We start from the raw sequence: 19,174 nt of genomic DNA, 5'->3' as shown, positions 1-19,174 counted from the left end.
GCTCTGAGCTAGGATTTTATTGACTGCGGAGTCCATAGGGAAATTCTGATTCAGGTTCCAGATAAGCAATTTGTAAAGAGAGGACCCAAAAGAGAGAGTTTGTTTGCAACTGATTTTCTTGAAGCTAGCATAGAAAGCAGTAAAGATTAAACACTGGAGTATTTCATGTCTCTGTGAAGGATTTTTGGGAGTGGTTTAAAATAAATTGGGTATTTGTTCCATTCTTTTTACTCATTTATGCCACTTTACCTAAGTCCTTCCTTTGTTTGACAGTGAGGAGACATTAGGATTGCCTCCTTAGATTTGGCAGATTTGGTTTTTGAGTAGAAAGTTGAAAATGCACCTGGGAGCAGGTCATGAAGGAACATGCATTGTTTTGTGTGTCTGATAAAGATCAGATTACTGTTTATATTTTAGGATTGTTGAGCGCACTCTAGTTTCTTGGTTTCATGGAAGTCTAGCAATAGAGCTTTCCGTTAAAAAATATGCTCTTTTAGGTTTAATACAATGTTTACAGTAGCTATGAAGGCTTTGGGAAGTTTGGGAGATGAGAAGTCATTTGGGAGTTGGAAGTTCATAAATCTGAAGACACTTCACTGTCATCCAGTCTAGGAAGGATCTTTTTTTCATAATGATTTGCTCTGTTGCATCTACAGTTGATTGATTTATTTAGATGTACTGACACTTTCTCTAGCTGTATTGTAAAACATTCTATGAATATTTAAGGGTAAGAGATAATGAATAGTATTGTTGTCATGGGAAGAATTCTTAGACAGGGCCCCATTTGGCAAACCCTTACATCCTCCATGTAGTCCTTATTTATGAGAGTAGTTTCAGAGAAATGAATGCACTACTCATGTGAGTAAGAACTACTTGGCTGATCAAAGGTTTGTAGGATCAGACTCAGAATTATTACTGTGTGACAGAATTGCACATCATGGGTGAAAATCTGCCCTCACTGCAGTCAATGGCAAAAGTCTCACTTGACTTCAGATTTTGCCCCATCTGAACTATGGGCCTGATCTGAAGCCTGATGTAATCAGTGGAAAGACTCCCATTGATTTCAATATTCTGTTTCAATGGGACCAGGATTTCTCCCTGAGTCTCTAACCCTACCACTTTCACACTAAGTGGTAAAATGGTTATATGTGTTACAGGATATCAAACACATTAAAAATCACAAACCATTAGGCGCCCTGGTTAAGTTCTGAAAGCGTTTGGAATTTTGAAACTCTGCTTTTGGAATGGAAATATAAAGCCATCACAAAGCAGAAGAAATTGAGGAATCTGACCATATACCCAGGGCTGATTTACAGAAAAGGTAGTCAAAAGGAGAGGTAGCTGCAGTGGTTGGAATGGAGAGAAGCTGAAAATGATATGCTCGTTCAAACCACCATGTAGTAAAAATGTGGCACAATAGTTAATATGAAATGCATCACAAGAAAAGCAGAGGTAACCTTTGCCAAGAAAATGCATTGGAACAGCATTAAAAATCATAGTCTACATATCTGATTTTTCTCCTGTTTTCATTAGCTTATTATTTTTTTAGAAATCCTGAAGTTCATGCTAATTCCAGTAACTCTGTGCATGGGTTATTGACACTTTTTTTTACTGAGACTGCCATATGTTTACTGGAATTGCCCGTTGGTTTTACATGTGCCGATGCTGGCTGTTTTCGAGTGGCTTTGTGCTATTCACTAAAGTTGTAAAATAGATTTTTGGAAGACTGATTTAGGGTTAGTTACCAACCTACTCCAAAGAGGGCCAAGAACCTCCCCTCCCACAAGTAGCCCCTAGACAGCAGTTATGTAAATTCTCTGTCTCTGCATTCTTCCAAGCACAGGGAGTACAAAACACCCTGAAGAGAGAAATCCAGAGCCTTTGCCCCACCCCTATGCACAATGGCCTGCAGAGCTGTCTGGGTGCACAGTAAGGAATATATTATATCCCATCAAGAGGCGTAGTAATGGACATACAAAATCTCCCCTGGAGCTCCTTAGTGAGTATCCTACAGGGCAGCGCCTCTCAAAGCAGCCCGATATTTATAAGACCTCATTAAGCCCTTCGTTTTTTTGACTAATAGAAGCAACTAAATATGCAAGAGCCTTACCATGTCTAACCTCTTCTGGGACTAGATCATAAAGACTTTAAATCGGCCTCATGCCATGTGCTGACAAACCGCTCTAAACCTTTCTGCTTTTAATTCTTCATAGACAGCTCGATTGTCTTAAATTTGTTGCCATTTTGTTTTTGCTGCTCTGCCTCTCAGAGATTTGCTAACCTTAATGCTATGACTAGTTCTGATACCCTAACTCAGCTGCGGTCCTCTGAATATGCTACGTTGTGGTACAGTTTTATTGACCTGGTGCTTCATACCTTTATATGCTGGAAGCACTATGCAGACATTAATTATTGATATTGGTGTTCCAGATGCATCGAGTTAAGAACCTATTAAAGTGCTATATAAATGCTAAGTTGTTGTCACCACTTCTAAAATTGTTTTACTCTGTAGTATCAACTTAGGACTGGATCTTGCCGCATTTGCTCATGTTAAATGGTTGCAGGACTGGCCCTTATGGGTCTTCATACATGGAACTGGGCCAGGTTCTGTTTTGTCCTTGTGCAGATGCACAGTGCACGGAGGGAGTAAAATGCCCACCCCCAGTGCCCAATCAGAATTACAGCTATTGAATTCATGGAGAGTGCAGGATTGCTTCCAAGATGCTCCTCAGAGGACCCACAGCACTCCAGAGTAGCCAGGAAGGGGCATGGACCACAACTCTACTTACCCTATTCAATAGACAACAAAGCTTGCCAGCTGCACAAAGGGGCCCATGCTCCAGCCCTCCAAGGATGTAGCAGTTTGTCCACTCCCTCACATGATGGGGAGCTTTGGAAGGCATTCTCTGTTGCCCTGGCATGGTGTGGTTGCACCAAGCACAGGGCTATCCAGCCTGTATGGCACAGTCTAGCCCTCTTCATTAAGGGTGGTTGAGCATGTGCATCTTGGGTAGTTTAGGCCTTTTGATAATCAGGTGAGAAGATGTTCAAAAGGAACATGTCAGTTATGGAAAAGAGGCTGTGGGTTGGAAAGAACTAAAGAGACCTAAGGCCTCAAAGTGTGTGTGTTTGGTTTTTTTTAAACTTGGCTTTTACCTCATGGAGCTGATCCTCTTTGCTGTGACTCCACCAACTCCAGTGGAACGTCCCCCTATCTGCACCACTGTAAGGGAACTGTTTGCAACACCAGGGACAGATGGGGAAGGATCAAGACCACAGGTCAGCGAGCAGCAGAGCAGTTCTGAGTAGCTCTTGACCATTTCAGCTGTCCTTAGGATGGCCCATGTTATGTACCTGTCATGTTTATGATGGGGCTCCTTTGGACTTTCGGAGTGCTACCTGTTTATGTGGAAATATCAGCCTGGCAACATGATTGAATGTTATGATGGTTTGTGGAAGCAGGTCGTGGGGGTGGGGGTGGAAGTGGGGTCACCTGTAAAACTGTGGGTGGCTTCTCAGGTATTTATGAAGTTGGGGAACCTAAGGTCTCGCTTCCATCGTGCAGCTTGGTGGATAGAGCACTGGACTGGGATCCAGATCTGAGTTCTGTTCCTGGCTCTGCCCCCGGCTTGCTAGGTGACCTTGGTCAAGTCACATCACTGCTCTGTGTGCCTCAGTTTCCCTACCTCTAAATGCAAGGGGGAGGAGAAAGAATGATAGTTATCTCTATTGGTAAAGCATTTTATGATCTACTGATGACGAGCTGTGTAAGAGGACTAGATATGGTGTATTTTTATTGTGTGCAACTGGACTCTTGGATTTTGTCCTGATTGTGGAATTGATTTCAACAGAGCTATCCCAGGTCACTTCAGCTGAGAATCTGGCCTGATTTCAGGAGACACTGAAACAACATAAGAGTTCTGGTGTAATGTCTATTTTACATGAGTGTCTAGACAGATGTTTGATACCAAAGAAATTTGTCCTCCTACATTGGAACTCCTTGTGATTTAACAGCAGGATTCAAATAGTGAAATTTATCCCCAGCGCAGCTTCCCAAAACTATTTGCAACAAGAGCTCTGCTGTATTGTGGAGTCAGGTGCACAGCTAAATATGCTGTAACCTAAACAAAACCAGCAGCATTTTCTTTTACCAAGTACCATGTCAATGATCTCAGCAGTAGCTCTTTGTGTGGAGGGGTGTTGGACTTTTATCTTGTCACACACTGTGCCACTGTGCTAATGGTTCTTTTGTGGTTTGCTACTGAGGCAAGGGTGGCACTGTAAATGGAGCCACATGGAATCTACACATCAAAAAGAGTAAAGCCAACCCACTGTGTGCCAAGGGCATGTTAAATCAGAAACAGTGTTTCACATGCCAGAAGCCCGATGCTGCTGTCCTTATTCTTTCCACGGACATAAAGGGGGTGTTTCGCCCTGTGGGGATTGCCCATGTTAGCCGTAAACATAGTAGACACATTAGTCTGAGAGTGCTCAAGAAAGACCTGTGTGGTCTCTCTTCCTCCTCTCCTCCCTCCCGAAGATAGTTATTGGTATGTGAAATCTGCACTGTAATTTCGCATCACAGAAAGGCTACCCTGGTAATTTTTGTGCCTCCATCTGTCTCTTGTTTGTACTTGGATTGTAAACTTTTGGGGGCAAGAACTGTCTTTATTCTAAGGTACATATATCCTTCCAAAGAGTCAACTCCAACCACCTGAGAACTTCATCCGCTTCCGAAGACACAGATCAATGGCCTGGTTTTTTTTTTAGATGGCCGTACCCAGGATGACAATATATCTAATGGCCTACAGCAATCAAGCATGGGGGTTGCATGAGTGTTTTTATCAAGTTACAGAAAAACTGCCAGTGTGCTGCTGACACTTGGCTCTTTGCCTTGGCACCGTGGCCTGTGCAGTCTTTTGCATGTGCCTGTGGCTGGGTGAAATGAGGACTTAAATGGAGAGCAGCTGGCTCATAATCAAACCAGGCTAAATAGATAGGAGTTAGACAGCAGAGGGTAGCATTTTGAAGTAATGGGGGAAAACAACCTGACCTCGCTCTCCATTCCTGGTATCTGTCCACTTTCACTGAGATGATGTAGTCTTGGGGTCATGCTGCACTCACCTCTGCCCCTGGATGCCCAGGCAGCAGCTGTGGTCCGAGCACTACAAGAAACGGTTTGAATTTAAGTGAATTTGCAGTGTTCATGCTCCTTTTGTGTTCGCTGTCTGCAGGTATCCTAGCTAGAGAGGGCCAAACTGTGGCAGAAAGGAGGCATACGGTGCGCCTTCACTCCCATGCACCAGCTACTCTCATAGTAATTGCTCTTGTGGAGGTTGCTTCCCTCTATCCCTGGTTTTGGAGCTGGGTGGCAAGTGGATGGAGCTTTGGCTCAGATCCCTTCCCCGCTGCATCAGCAGGCTGACAAACATAAGCTGTGCCAGGTGTAGGGTTGTGTAGAGAACATTTCTTCCCTGACAGGGAGGAAGGCAGACGGCAGATTGTGACTGAGCTGCAATCTGCTTCCCAGGCTGCTCCTGAGATAGCGCCATAGCATGCTACTGCCCCTTGCTAGAGTCTTTGGGGAAAATCTTAAGTGCATGTTTGCAGAAAGTCTATTTCAGATTCACAGCTCTATGTACTCAGCCCAGCGTCTCCGGGTGCACTATGCTGCGCTTTAAAACCCAGGGCATGAGTCTTCGTCGCAAAACAGCAGTGCAGGTGTTGCGGTTTGGGCTCTGAAGTCCAGGGAGCGGGGTGGGCTTTGGAGCATGAGCCCGAACATCTACACAACTGTTTTTAGCACCGCAGTGTAAGCCAGAGTCTGTAGACCTAGGCTGTGAGACTTGTCACCATGGGTCTTAAAACACAATGTAGACATATCCTGAGATTTCTGATCATCCACTGAAGGGTCAGAAACATGCCATGTGACTAGGGTGACCAGATGTCCCCATTTTATAGGGACTCTCCTAGTATTTGGGGCTTTTTCTTATATAGGTGCCTATTACCCCCACCTCCCACCCTCTGTCTCGATTTTTCACACTTGCTAGCTACATGTGACCATGTGCGTAATCACAGTTCAGACACCCCAAAAAGCAGTATTTGCAGCAGTCAGTTCACAGGTAACCCATGGGCTGCAATATGTTTATATAAAACCTCCACAGCACAAACCTGAATAACACAAATCCATGGAGATAGATGATATGAATGGTCTGTAAACCGAAGTGGAAGTAAGAGCTACATTGGGGTTTTCAAACTAGGGGTTGGGGCCCCTCAAGGGGTTGCAAGGTTATTACAGGGGGCTCGCAAGCTGTCAGCCCCCACACATGATATGGCTGTGGCTGTCAGTCCCGTACGTGGCTGACAGCCAGAGCCCTTCAGAGCTGAGTGGCCGGAGAATAACGGCTGCTGGCCAGGGGCTCTGAAAGCAGCGCCGCCCCCAGCAGCAGCATAGAAGTAAGGGTGGCGTGGCATGGCATAGCATTGGGGGGGAGGGGGGCAGTCATCAGAGCCTAAACTATTTTCAAAGGGACTCCCAGGAAAAAAAAGTTTGAGAACTGAACTACATGAACAAATAGTGCACTGCAAAAAGTTCACCCTCCGAACTAGAAAAGAGTCTCTCTCAAAGATATTTTTTCCCTTGTGCAGAGGGCTAAGGGACTGTCCTATGAGGACCTGTCTGTGTACTGTGATCCATGCTCTTGCTACCTCCAGGCTAGACTACTTTAACCAGTTATGCCTGGGGCTGACACTAAGCTACCGAGAAGCTGCAGCAGGTACAGCATGCAGTGGCTTACCTGTTAACTTGCATGAGCTGAGGAAACACATTTGGTTACCTGTTGTGTTCAGTGTCCTTTTCACGGCTCTGGCACGTCATCTCTCTAGAATCTCTCTCTGAGACTTGGAACAGCAGCTGTGATCAGCAGGAATAGAACCTTACTTTAATTAAAAAAAAAAAAATGCTGACCTGAGATTCTCCTGTGTATTTCTAGATCCCTTATTGGTGGTACTGGGGGAGCACAATTCCAGGCATTAGAGCCCAAAGTTCGTTTCAGTCCATTTGGGCCCTTGCCATCAGGGAGGGTAATTAAGTGCAAAGAAGCACTTTTCCCCAGTGAAGCTGGTGTGTTGCTAATATGGGAGCAGGCATTGTGCCATCCTAACAGATGTGTTTGCATGTATGCAAGCAAAGGCCATGTTTGAGCATCCGGCATGAAGGCTCGATTGAAATCTGGTTAGATGTAAATAGTCATGATATCTATAAGGTAATTGTTTTGGGAAGATCAGCATAAATTAAACCAGGGTGCAACTTTCAACCCATGGTATTTTTGTTTGATCACCCCTCCAAATTAAGAGTTTTCTTGTTAAACTTCAGTAAGTGCCACGTTCTTACAAGTACTAAAGGCTGAGCCAAAAAAGATGAGTATATATGGTATTAGTAGCTTATTTGCAGGCCCACATGAAGGATTACTCTCACCTGGCAGTGACAAAATCCCCAAAGTCAGCATCACCATCTGATGTGCTGAACGTCTTCCAGGCTATCAAAGCAGATATGCCTAAAGCTATTTATTTGCAATAAGATAATGAACCATGGCAAGTCTATATAACCCAAGCTGGCATAGCTATGCTTGGGGCTCTGTCTATAAATATCCATCAATGACAATAACTTATTGGCATCCAGTTTCAGCCAAATGGTGATACTCTTAGGACAGTGGGCCCTTAGTATTGGCTGTCTTACTCCACCAAACAAACTGTCAAAAGACTAACGTTACTAGCTGTGTAGTGCTAGCAGGAACTAAAGATGAAGCGGGGGGGGAGAAATGATGAAATTCTATTTCTGTGCTACAGCTGCCATTTGACTTGAGTGGGCCAGGATTTGGAATGGGGAGAGATTCTCATAAATACAGACAATATACGTCTTGTACACAGGGAACCTACTTGTGCCATCCTAAGCTTCTGAGGTGTTCTTCTATCCTTAGAACATTGTACAGGATTTTCTTCTCCTAGAAAATCAAGGGCTTCTGCTTTTCCTTGAAATTGAATAATTATTGAAAATCACCCTTAAAGTTAAATTACAGGGGAGGGAAATAAATGAACACAAATCAAAGTGAGTTTTGTGAGCCCCCAAAATCATTTGCCCAACCACAGCTATGAAAGTGTGAGGCTTCTCAGATTCCAGTTGGTCAGAGAGAGATTCATGAAAAAGAAGAATTGACTTAATTTATCAAGGACACCATCTATCATGCTCACTTTATATACTGCTTACATGTGTTAATGTGACTTATTTTTGCATAACTGGAATATTGAGAAGAGTGTATTAGGGATCCTGGTGGTACCATACATGTTAAACACAGATAACTGGAAAAGATGTTCTGCAGTGCTTTGTGGAAGAGGCCATCTCCTCATCACTCCTCCTGCTCTTCCTTTTCAGATCAATTGAAAGAGAATGCACTGCTTGCCTCCCACAGCTCTTTCCGCTGCCTCTTTCATGGTATGGCAGGGATGCTGAGTGCTGATGAGATAACCAAGTGCAAGATACATATTATGCTCCATCTTATTGGAAGATGCAACAATGGAGGTGCGGTAAGCTGGCAGGCGGTCCTAATGGTGCAAATCTCCAGTATGCAGCACAACTCTCACTGAGACCAACAGGAGTTACATCATGCCCCTATAGGTGGAATTTGGTTCCAAGTGCACTTTCCTTTTGGCTGCCAGATGATATCCTAGGGCTTGAGTAAAGAGCAAGCAGGCCTCATTTTGCAAAAGCCGCTGTTTCAAAAAAAACCAAAACAATCAAATAGTTGGGTGCAAAAACATGGACTTTCACTGCTGAACCTGATGAAACTTCATTATTCATTGGTTTCTTAAGAAATACACGTTTCATCAGTTATTGACTAAAGTTGTAGAATCATACCTGTGGAAGAAGCACACTGATTACTGCAATGCCTAAGAGAGCCTGCTTCCATTTGAAACTTTTTTATACCAAAAAGTATGTCCTTCCTGGAAGGGAATATGAATGCTGCTTCCACCGGGCATCCAGACCTTGAATCTGGGCCCACAGGGTTACTCTCTCTCTGGAGCTGGTGGGTAGGAAATGGCCAGCGTTTGAGTTCAATGCCCTCTACTCAATGCCTGATGTAAGTGGGCCAAAATGTGGGGGAGGGGAAGGTAATAGCTTATATAGCCCAGCAAGAAGCTACTACGCCCATGGAGCAAGGGGAAAACAGGAGAGAAGCCAGGTCTGAGTCTGAGCTACTGCTTCCTGGGGACTACTCCTGGGTAGGGGAAGTTTGCACAACACAATCGAACCCTCCGAATACAGCCTGGGCTCTGACTTGTTGGTCTGCGGTTAGCATGGTAGGGCGTGGTAGCACCGCCGCTATATCCCAACTTCAGCTCTTTACAGAGCTTTTTGTGTAGAAGGTGCGATTTAAGTCTGAATGCCAACATGTACTGAAGGGTTGAGAAATAAACCAAAAGGAGATGAATGTGGTAAGTCATGCAACTATTTAAAAGTCTCCTGGTTGATCTCTGCACCTTCAGTAACCTTTCTTCACCCTTTTGCCAGCTCTCTCATTTATAGATTGAAGCTTGAGACTGCAGCAAAATGTTGCTGCTTTGGTTCTGCCCGGCACTGGATAGAGACAGACAGCTCTATTCTTGGCTTGGTTACTCTACTTGGCAATCTGGTTCTCTACTTTCAAAGTGTCTCTCCATAGGGAATCTTGATGCTCTTGCATTCGGTTAGCTCTGATAACACCACATATTCGCAACTAAATGAAGTCATCCAGCACCAATATTCCCCCACTCAGCATCACCAAAATGTCACTTAGTGGTAGCAAGCAATGATTTCTAAAGAAATTAACGATACAACTAAAGTTTTCATTATAAAACTAACCCATTCAGAAGCTATAAATGCTACATTGCCGTCTTAACAGGAATGCAGCAGGGAGAAGAAAGGAAGAGGTAACAAATCTGAAAGGATAGATAAACAGTTGGAGGGTGAAAAGGAGAGAGAAACATGGAAGTCAGACCTTAAGAAGGATGAAGTGTGTCAAAAAGAGACCTGTCTGAGACTAGAGAGGATGGGGCTGGATTTGTGACTTGAATGTGTGGGTTTAATATTGTCACTGGATTTCCCTCCTGGTTTTCAGGGAAGTAGACTACTCATGAACAACTAAAAAGTCATTATCAAAGGTTACAAAAAATGTCATCTAAGTGGCCACAGGAAAAATAAAAGACCGAGTGAGCAAATTACTTTTTTTTCCCCCCCAGCCATGGTGAGAAAAGAATATTGGTGGTGGTGGTGGTGGAAAAGGGAAAGCAATATTTATTTTATTTGCTGACATCTTGTAGCTGTGCCAAAAATATCTCACCAAGAGATGTTCCTAACAAAGCCTGAGCAATGCAGCAACTTTGAGTGAAAGCTTTGGGAAAACAAAGCTTGGTAAACAAATCTGAAATTAGGTGCATTTGTCACAAAAAATTTGACAACGGTGCTGCAATTTTTTTTAATACAGTGACAGATCACAGAGCATGGTAGACAGATGAAGCATATGCAAAAGGCTCAGTGCTCTGTATCTGGTTCTGGTGTGGGCTCTGCCACTTTGAGGGATGAGAGCCCTTCCTATGTATACGTGGGCCGAAGCTTCATTTGATATGTCACCAATTTACACTCGCTGTGGATCTTGCGCCCAGTCTCTGTGCGGTGCTGTGTCCGGAGATGACCTTTCATTGCATACATGTAGAGCGGTGGCACTGTCTTTTATAGTGAAAGTCGTCAAATCTGAATCCCAACTGCTGAGAAACCCTTAATTTGGACCTAAGATTTCAATTCATCCTTTTGTGAGTAAATGGTTCAGTGAGTGAAAACCTGCTCCAAAATATGGGAACAACCCATATCACTATGACTCCCTCATTTCTAGGTCCATCTGTCATGAGTAGCAAAAAGTTGGTTTGGTTTCGTTTAACAGGGAAAGTCCAAAAAAGGAAATGACAGTGATTCCCAACAGTAAATCCAGTAAAACAAGCTACGTTTGAATCTCCTGGACGCCCAAAACACAGCAGAGTACAAATAGCTGTAGATGACTTGGAAATACAGTTTAATCACATGAATATATTAAACGTAGAGCCTAGCCTAGCTCCACTGTTGTCACAGTGATTTACTGCACAGAGTATCTGGCCCGAAGTGTGATGTAAAGATAACGGAATGTTTGACATCAGACCTTGTAGAATGTTTGAATATTCAATATTTGACTCCTCCAGGATGAACTGAGCCTGGGAAGTTTTAGACAAAGGGTTGGATCTTCATTTGGAGTGAATCAGCACAGCTCCATTGACTCCAGTGCAGCTACACTGATTTACACCAGTTGAGGATCTGGTCTGAATTGTCTAAGTCCTACAGGGCTGCTGAGCCAAGAACTCCTGCTAAGTACCAAAGTATTTTGCATAAATGGCTAACGTAAAATAATCTGGATTCCCAATGGCATGGGATAAACCTTTTCCAAAAGTCTTAACTCCATACTTTACTGGAACAAATACTTTGAATCCTATTCTAAATGTGTTGTTGGATACTTTAGCCTGCCTTCCAATGTTATTACCTGCAAGTATTGTCCTTTAGTGTATCATTCTCTAGTACAGTATCTAACCTTTTTTTGATATTACAAATCCTACTAGTGCAGCAAATCATGGAGTGCTCTCACCTATCAGGAGTTTTACAACTGCTTATTCCAAATACATAAGGATTCTAAATTGCATCTGTCAGGGTTTTCAAGTGTACAAATTTGCAGAACAAGGAGTGTAAAAGTGGTGCTGGGCTCCTGATGTCATGAGACCCTTCCACTGGTACTGTGCTTTCAGCTAACTCACAGGGAAGTTCTTACAGACCTACCAATCTTAAGAGAGGAAGTCATTGCAGAATAAGGGATTGCCTTAAATGGTTTGTTGCATTGTTTGTTCTTGCAGTAGTTTAGCTTGTTCACACAGCTATACTATGTTGTCAGAATTGTTGTAGTGCATGAACGCACTGCACTTCATTAAGCTGTTGTGCTGGTACGTTCTGGGAGTCCTGAAGTTCCTACCCCCTACTCTGCCTGGGAATTGTGGATGGGGTTCAGCTGCAATGGTTTTTGTTCTGCGTTGCAAGTTTCATGTTTGTAAAACACACAGGACGGCTGTTTTCTGTGGAAGCAAACCTGCTGAAAGTGTAGGCACCCTCGAAGTTCCTACCCCCTACTCTGCCTGGGAATTGTGGATGGGGTTCAGCTGCAATGGTTTTGTTCAGTCCGATTTGAGCGTTGCAAGTTTCATGTTTGTAAAACACACGGGACGGCTGTTTTCTGTGGAAGCAAGCCTTGCTGATATTCCAGGTTCATGATGTTCCAAGCAAGGTGTGGGTCTGTGCTTCATGTGCACACATCACTTCTTCCCTGAATCTAAGCAGTGCCTAATAGCACCAATATTAAAGGCATTGATGTTGCAAAAGGAACATTGCTTAATTGCTAACTCCAGAGTAACATGGGGCCAAATTTTGAAGTCTTTGTTCAGTCCCTACTCAAGTAAAACTCGCATTGAATTCAGTGACTCCAATGGAAACCTAAGCCGTAGCAATCGGAGCATCAGATTCTCATTTACCCTAAGTCCCCTTTACACAGCTAGGATACTGCTAGTTACGCCCTAAAGTGGGTGTAAACATTTATAGCCCATGTGAAAGGGTCTCTGTGTAAATGAGAATTAGGTTTGAAATAAGAATGCCAAGTTTTGGCCCAATGACTGTACAGAAAATAACTGTATTGAATACTTACAAACACCCCTGAGGTTACCACAATGTGTCACTAGATGTTAATGATTCATTTTTGAACTCTTATGCATTTTAGTTTAGTTATAGGAGTGTATTGGCACCAAAAGGTGAAGTTTTCAGCAATAACAAGGGCAGAAGAGATTATAGAACCAATATTAAAAATGATTTAATCTTCCATGATGCCCTTTTCCTCATGGAAAAGTCTTATAAAGCTTAATAGACAACGATAACCTTTCTATTGAATGTTTTCCTATAAAATACAATCCAGCTGTATCACTACTATAAAACTATATAGGATGGTTTGAAAAAAAAATCTGGAAAGGATCTCATTCTCTAGGCTTTTAGGATAATTTTAATGGAACCCTATTAAAATTTGACATGTTTCATTCCTACTAAATTCTATGGGGCTTTTCCATAAAGGATATTCTGAAACAGCCTCCCTGATCTTTGTGTCAAATGACCGTTATCTCCTGGTCAGACCTTAAAGGAAGAGAAATAAAGCAAGCAAAGTACCCCTAAAGAGGCATGGGGCACACACAATATGCCCACGTATTTGTGCAGATAAGCAACCTGAAACTAAATATAAAAAGCAGATGGCACCAGTCTACTGAATTGCACTTCAAAGAACTAACTTTTTATGAATTCTTATGTTTGTAGCAGTGATAATGAAAGTGATTAGCACAGCATGATTAAATTCCCTGTAGGTTATTTTTTTTTTTTTAATAAAAGGTTGGAAGTTGGAATGATGCTTTTTCTGTAATGACTTTTGGATTATATTGTCTGAATTGTATGTTTTAAATTTGTACAAAAATATTCAGACAGGAGAGCTGCTGTGGCGTTTACTCAGGTTATCTAATTTAGGCTTGGTCTATATTGCCAGCGAAATTCGGCAGCAGTTGATGGGAGATACGCAAGCTAAATAGTGTAGCTTGCATATCTCCCATCAACTTCCTAACTTCTACCTACCATGGCATCCCCACTACGCCGCACCGATGGGAAATGCCTTCCCATCGATGCAGCATTACTCTTTATGTGGGGGTGGATTAACAGCGTTGACTTCCGGATCGGTTGAGCGGGTCTTCACTGCTGCTCAGTTGATCCCACAGAATCGATCGGCAGCGCCGACAACATAGACATACCCTTAACTTTCAACTGCTAATGCTTTTTTCCTCATAGGCTTTTGTTTGGTTGGTTGGTTGGTTGGGTTTTTTTTTAAATCTTTGTTCCATTTGTTTCTTAGTCTCATGATTCAGGTTAAGATTTTGTCACGGTTATTTTTAGTAAAAGTCACGGACAGGTCGTGGGCAATAAACAAAAATTCACAGAAGCCCGTGACTTGTCTGTGACTTTTACTAAAAAAAATAACAGGGTTGATGGGGCTGACAAGGGATGACTGAAGCCCAAGTGGGGGCGGGGGATGGAAGCCTGAGCCCCCCTGCGGAGAACCAGGGGTGAAGGGTGTCTAGTACCCACCACCATGCTGCTCCCCCCACCACCACTCGTGGCAGCTCCAGGCTCTCGGGGGAGGGGGAGGACCCCACAGCAGCTGATAGTGCCGGGGTCCCCATTGCCTGTGGCGGCTTGGAGCTCCAGGCCCCTGACAGCTCCAGCCCCACTGCCCCAGGGTTAAAGTGGAAAATGTCAGCAAGGTCTCTGAAAGTCACAGAATCCGTGATCTCCATGAGATAACCGTATCCTTACTCATGACATTAGAAGTGATATCAAGTGTAATTAGCCTCCTTCTCAGCGTGCTTAAATTTCCTCATCCTCAGCCAAAGGTGGCTGAATTGATCTGAGCACAGACAGAAATGAGCTTTGTGAGAATATTTGGAAAAAGCAGAATCACTAAAAGTAAGCTCCTGCCCTGGCCACTGTGTACTGCTCCAGTTTTTTTATATGGCGGTGTGTCCCTAAAAGCCCCAAATCCAGCAGGGGATGATCCCCTTAGGGAGGGCACTGTGGTAGACAGAGATAAGGCTGCCTTCACAAACCCCAGTATAGGGGACATGTCAGGTGTGGGACTGCAGCATGCAATGCTGAGGGGATTCTGGACAGCGCTGCAGACCTCAGGACAGCCTTGGGGAGGCTTAGACAGGCCCCCATAGCAGTCCTAGCTATGCTAGGGGGCCTTTCCAACCCATGAAGCAGCCTACAGTCAGGAGGGCGCAAGGTGTCTTAAAGCCACCCTAGCCCACTCGCCCCCTGAGGTGCAGCAGAATAGTGATGGCCCAGATAAATAATAATTTGGTGTCCTTTGTGGCACAACAGTTGGACAGTTGTTTGAGTTGTGTTTGGGAGTTGATTTGACTTTGCTTTATTTATTTATCTTTATTCCTGGCACCATGCCTGTGCCCTTTGTGGGGACAGTAGTCGTGGTTGTTTAATGCTGCCCATTCGGGAAATGGTTGCACCTGTGTTATTGGTAGGAGAGCTTGGTAGCTGTGGTGGGAGGCATGCTATATACTAATCAAATATCTGCATACACATGTATGCTATGGGCTGGAGTGTGACTCCATTACATGGATGCATATCCCAAGTAAGAGCCCCCTTTAAACTCCCCAGGCAGGCTAGCTGGACATTGCATCTGGGGACATAAGAGCAGGCAAGCTACTCACCTGCTTATTTCCTCAGCAGGGCAGATGACTGGGGAGTGGTTAGAACCATGGCTCCACCACCAACCCCTCTACCCTGGGGAGAGTAGCCAACTTCTCTCAAGGGGTGGAACTTTACTGCTGGCCTATACCATTAGTAAATTACTACCCTCCACAGAGCAGCAAAGAGGAGGCAGAGAAGGAGTTGTGAGATATAAGTGAGTCTCTACTATTAATGTACAGACTAGGATAGGAAATACCTGAGCCTCTTTGCTTCAGCCATCTAACTGAAGATCCTCCTTAAGCATCAGGAAGTCCTGGACTGAAGGTCTATAGGACCTCATTGCTGCTGTTCCTACTTACATTGAGGCTGTTGGATCTGCTTTTCTTCTTTGTAATAGACTACCCTATATCTCTAGTGATGTAACTTCTACTAGAGATGAGCTATGCGTTATGAGAGAGATCGAATAGAAACTGTAGAGAGAGTACAGCTTCATAAGGGGCTTTCATGTATTTGTCTATCTTATGGTTTTGCATGTCACTGGCAAAGCAGCCTATTTTGCTTCCAGGCCTTTGAAGAATTAGTCTGTACTAAACACCCAATGTTAAATTGACTCTATAAAAGTTAATGGGAAAGAGATTGCATCTATTTTGTGCAGGAGGAATTTATCTCGTGGTGTTGTATGTGTGATGTTAGTCCGCAGAACCCCTACTGGACAAACAGCTGGAAGTGGATTTGCCTCGGTTGGTGCGTACATCCGTTCCAGGATTGAGATCTGTGAGAATGCAGCTTGCCTCCCCACTGTCAAGTGCATGGCTGTATCTCAGTCTTGCTGAGGACAGTCTTCCCTGGGCTTGTAGGGTGACTTTTTTGCGTTCTAGCCAAGTCAGGAGTCTTCCCCTTCTAGGACAAATAGAATAACAAATTAATAGTAAAGACCCACAACCCTTCACAGTTTGGAGTGGCTCCACCAACAGCCCTGGCCTTTGCCCTCCCTGGTCCAAGCAGTCTTTGTTTTGCGCTAATACAATCCTTTCCCCTGGGTCAGTGGCCTTCCTGTCTCCTCTTAGCCCTGAGGTATCAATCCAGTCCTTTCTTGCTTATCAGTGCTCAGAAAGATCTTAATCCCTCCAATGCAGAGGTGTTTCCACATCATCTCTCTCAATGGCACCATAGGAGGGCATATCCCCTCCATCTTCTAAAGGCTTCAGCCCCGGGGGCCATGCTTCACTGTTTCCCAAGGCTACTTTCTACAAGGTGTCTTCAGATCCCGTTACTGGCTCCCTCTCTACAGGAAACTACATCTCCACTAGCCGAGTCCCAGGAGAGCTTCCCCAGACACTCTCCCCTACTGAGGACAGGACACTCATATCCAGCTTTACCTTTCCCAGAAGGCTTTGTCTTTGTGCGACCTGCTCCTTGGATTACAGTTCCATGATCTGGGAGGAAATCCAGGCAAAGATTGGTGCTGGGTCTATTTGATCCCCTTAATGGCCCAGGTCACACCACAGGAAGGTCCCAAGGACATTCAGTCAGAGAATCCTAAAGTAGAACCCTGCATGCAAAACTTCAGATCTGGGTACCAACCTCAAATCTCTATAATGGGCAGAAACAAAACTCCAGACTCAAACTCTCCTGAATACATGGGGTTTGAAATTTAGATCCAAGTCTCCAAAAATGGAAATCTGATATTTTGGATATGATCCTTTTTTTATATGGATAGTCTTGAGCTGCAAACTCAGATCTCAGCCTGGATCTGGGGTTCAGACTGAGGTTTTGATTCATACCCTTCTGTACATTCAGCCTCTATTCCAGATGAACTTCACCTGTGAAAATTACTACTTTGCTCTGGGGCACTTACACTTCCTTCAGAAGATCGTTGGATTGCATTGTTATTGCACAGGTTTCCTTTTTTCTAAATCCATGTTCCAAGAAAAATAAGTCATTCCATAGTCCTGCATTATAGATCTAAAGTAACTTTGCAATTTACACAGAGAAAACAGAAGGTACCTGACTACACTTGATTCACAGTACTAATGCTATGCTTCTCCAAGTGTCACTCGTAGGCTGGTATGTCCTTACAGAACCTTTTGTGTAGGACACAGAACTGACTTAAACCCCAGATGCAGGCCTTCTGCAGAGGGGTGAATTTTATATTGTAGCAATTGTACATAATCCTCTTTTTTTTTTTTTTTATTATAGTGGCCATGTGCTGGATGCTAGGAGTTGTATAAGTACCTAGATAGTTAAAATAAATCTCAGCATTTTCACAGGCAAAAGCTCCCTTCTGGGTTACACTATACAACACTTTCCAACAACTGGTTGCGACTTCATCACACAGCTCCATTGGCTTTAACTCCCATTGACTTTAATGGGGGCTGTGCAGCTAAATCCTGGTGTCTCTCTTTAGACATGAAGGTGATACAATATTGTTTCTTTTTCTTTGTTTCAGCTATTAATAGATGGTAATGCAACCTTACATTCAAATAACATTCTTTGTAATAGATTTCCTGTGCTCCTTAAAACAGCTGCTCAACAATAAACACAACCCACCCAATAATATTTAGTGTGGTTTTACTTGGAAAAATAACAGCATAAAAGTGTACTTTCTTACTCAACAGATCTATTTCATGCATGTATTCAGTCATATTTGTTCATTTCAAGGACTGCTTTTTACTCCTCTTAGCCCTGTATGGCAATCATAGCTAAGAGAGGGAAAGGTCTGGATTCTATTTGTGAGTGGATGTCAGCAAAATTGTTTCCAATTGGTTACAGCTGTGCAAATCTGTTGACAGCAGTTGTTATACAGGTGTCACTTGAGTCTTGATTTGAAAACCAGGGGGTTGCACAGGTGTAACTTGGGATTTAATTTGGGCTTCAGAACCTTCATTAATGGTGGTGAAGGACAAGAAAGAAAAAAGCCACTGCTTGATTCTCAGGTCCCAGAGAGCATCTTCCCCTCTGTTCAACCAGGTAGTTTGAGTACCCCTGATAATTGTAACCACCTTGGTATAACATGTGGAGGAAGGCCATCTGGGCATTAGAACTGGAATACAATTAATTAAAAAGAAAAAGCCATGATATTCAAAGTTAAGCATGATACAGGGGCCAACTGTATTTGACTTTAGCAGGAGCTAAATATTCTTAGCATCTCACAGAATTGAGTTGTGCTCAGGCTGATTTTTTTTTTATACCCAAAATATTGTAACATTATCATAGGGCACTTCTAAATCTCTTCCCCTTTAGCATTTTGTGCACCAAACTACAATTGTCACAAACTCCAAAGATAATCTTTGCATACAAGAAGATGCATATATAAAGATATGTTCTGCCTTTCCCCCCACCTCATCCAAAACTCACAATATGAATTTAGGATCATCTCTCATGCTTAACTTTGAGCAACATGAATCTTTTATTTTGTGGTTTCCTATTCCCAGTGTTTCAACTAAAATTGGGTCCATACCAACCCCAGATCCAGACACCTGGTGTCTTTGGAAAATTGAAACTGAATTTAGATTCCAAATCAGATCTGCCCAACCACACCCTCAAAATCTGGATTATTTACAGCCTGGAGAGACAGTCCAGAAGTCACCATTTGAGTTGTGTTTGCATAGGGGTGTGTGTGTGTGAGAGAGAGAGAGAGAGAGAATGAGAATGCTGTCTTTGAGTTTGTAGAAAGGTCATTCATTTCCTCAATATTTCTGTAAGATTGTGCCAGAGTGAAAATATTTCTTTAGAAATCACTTTGATTGTTTTTCTGAGCATTTAGTTCCTGTTTGTTAT

Source organism: Emydura macquarii, unplaced genomic scaffold (assembly GCF_026122565.2).
Source record: "Emydura macquarii macquarii isolate MOO-44397 ecotype Brisbane River unplaced genomic scaffold, CSIRO-AGI_Emac_v2 contig_1644, whole genome shotgun sequence".
NCBI lineage: Eukaryota > Metazoa > Chordata > Testudines > Chelidae > Emydura > Emydura macquarii.
The sequence above is the reverse complement of the archived record's forward strand: the minus strand, read 5'-3'. Positions refer to the sequence as shown.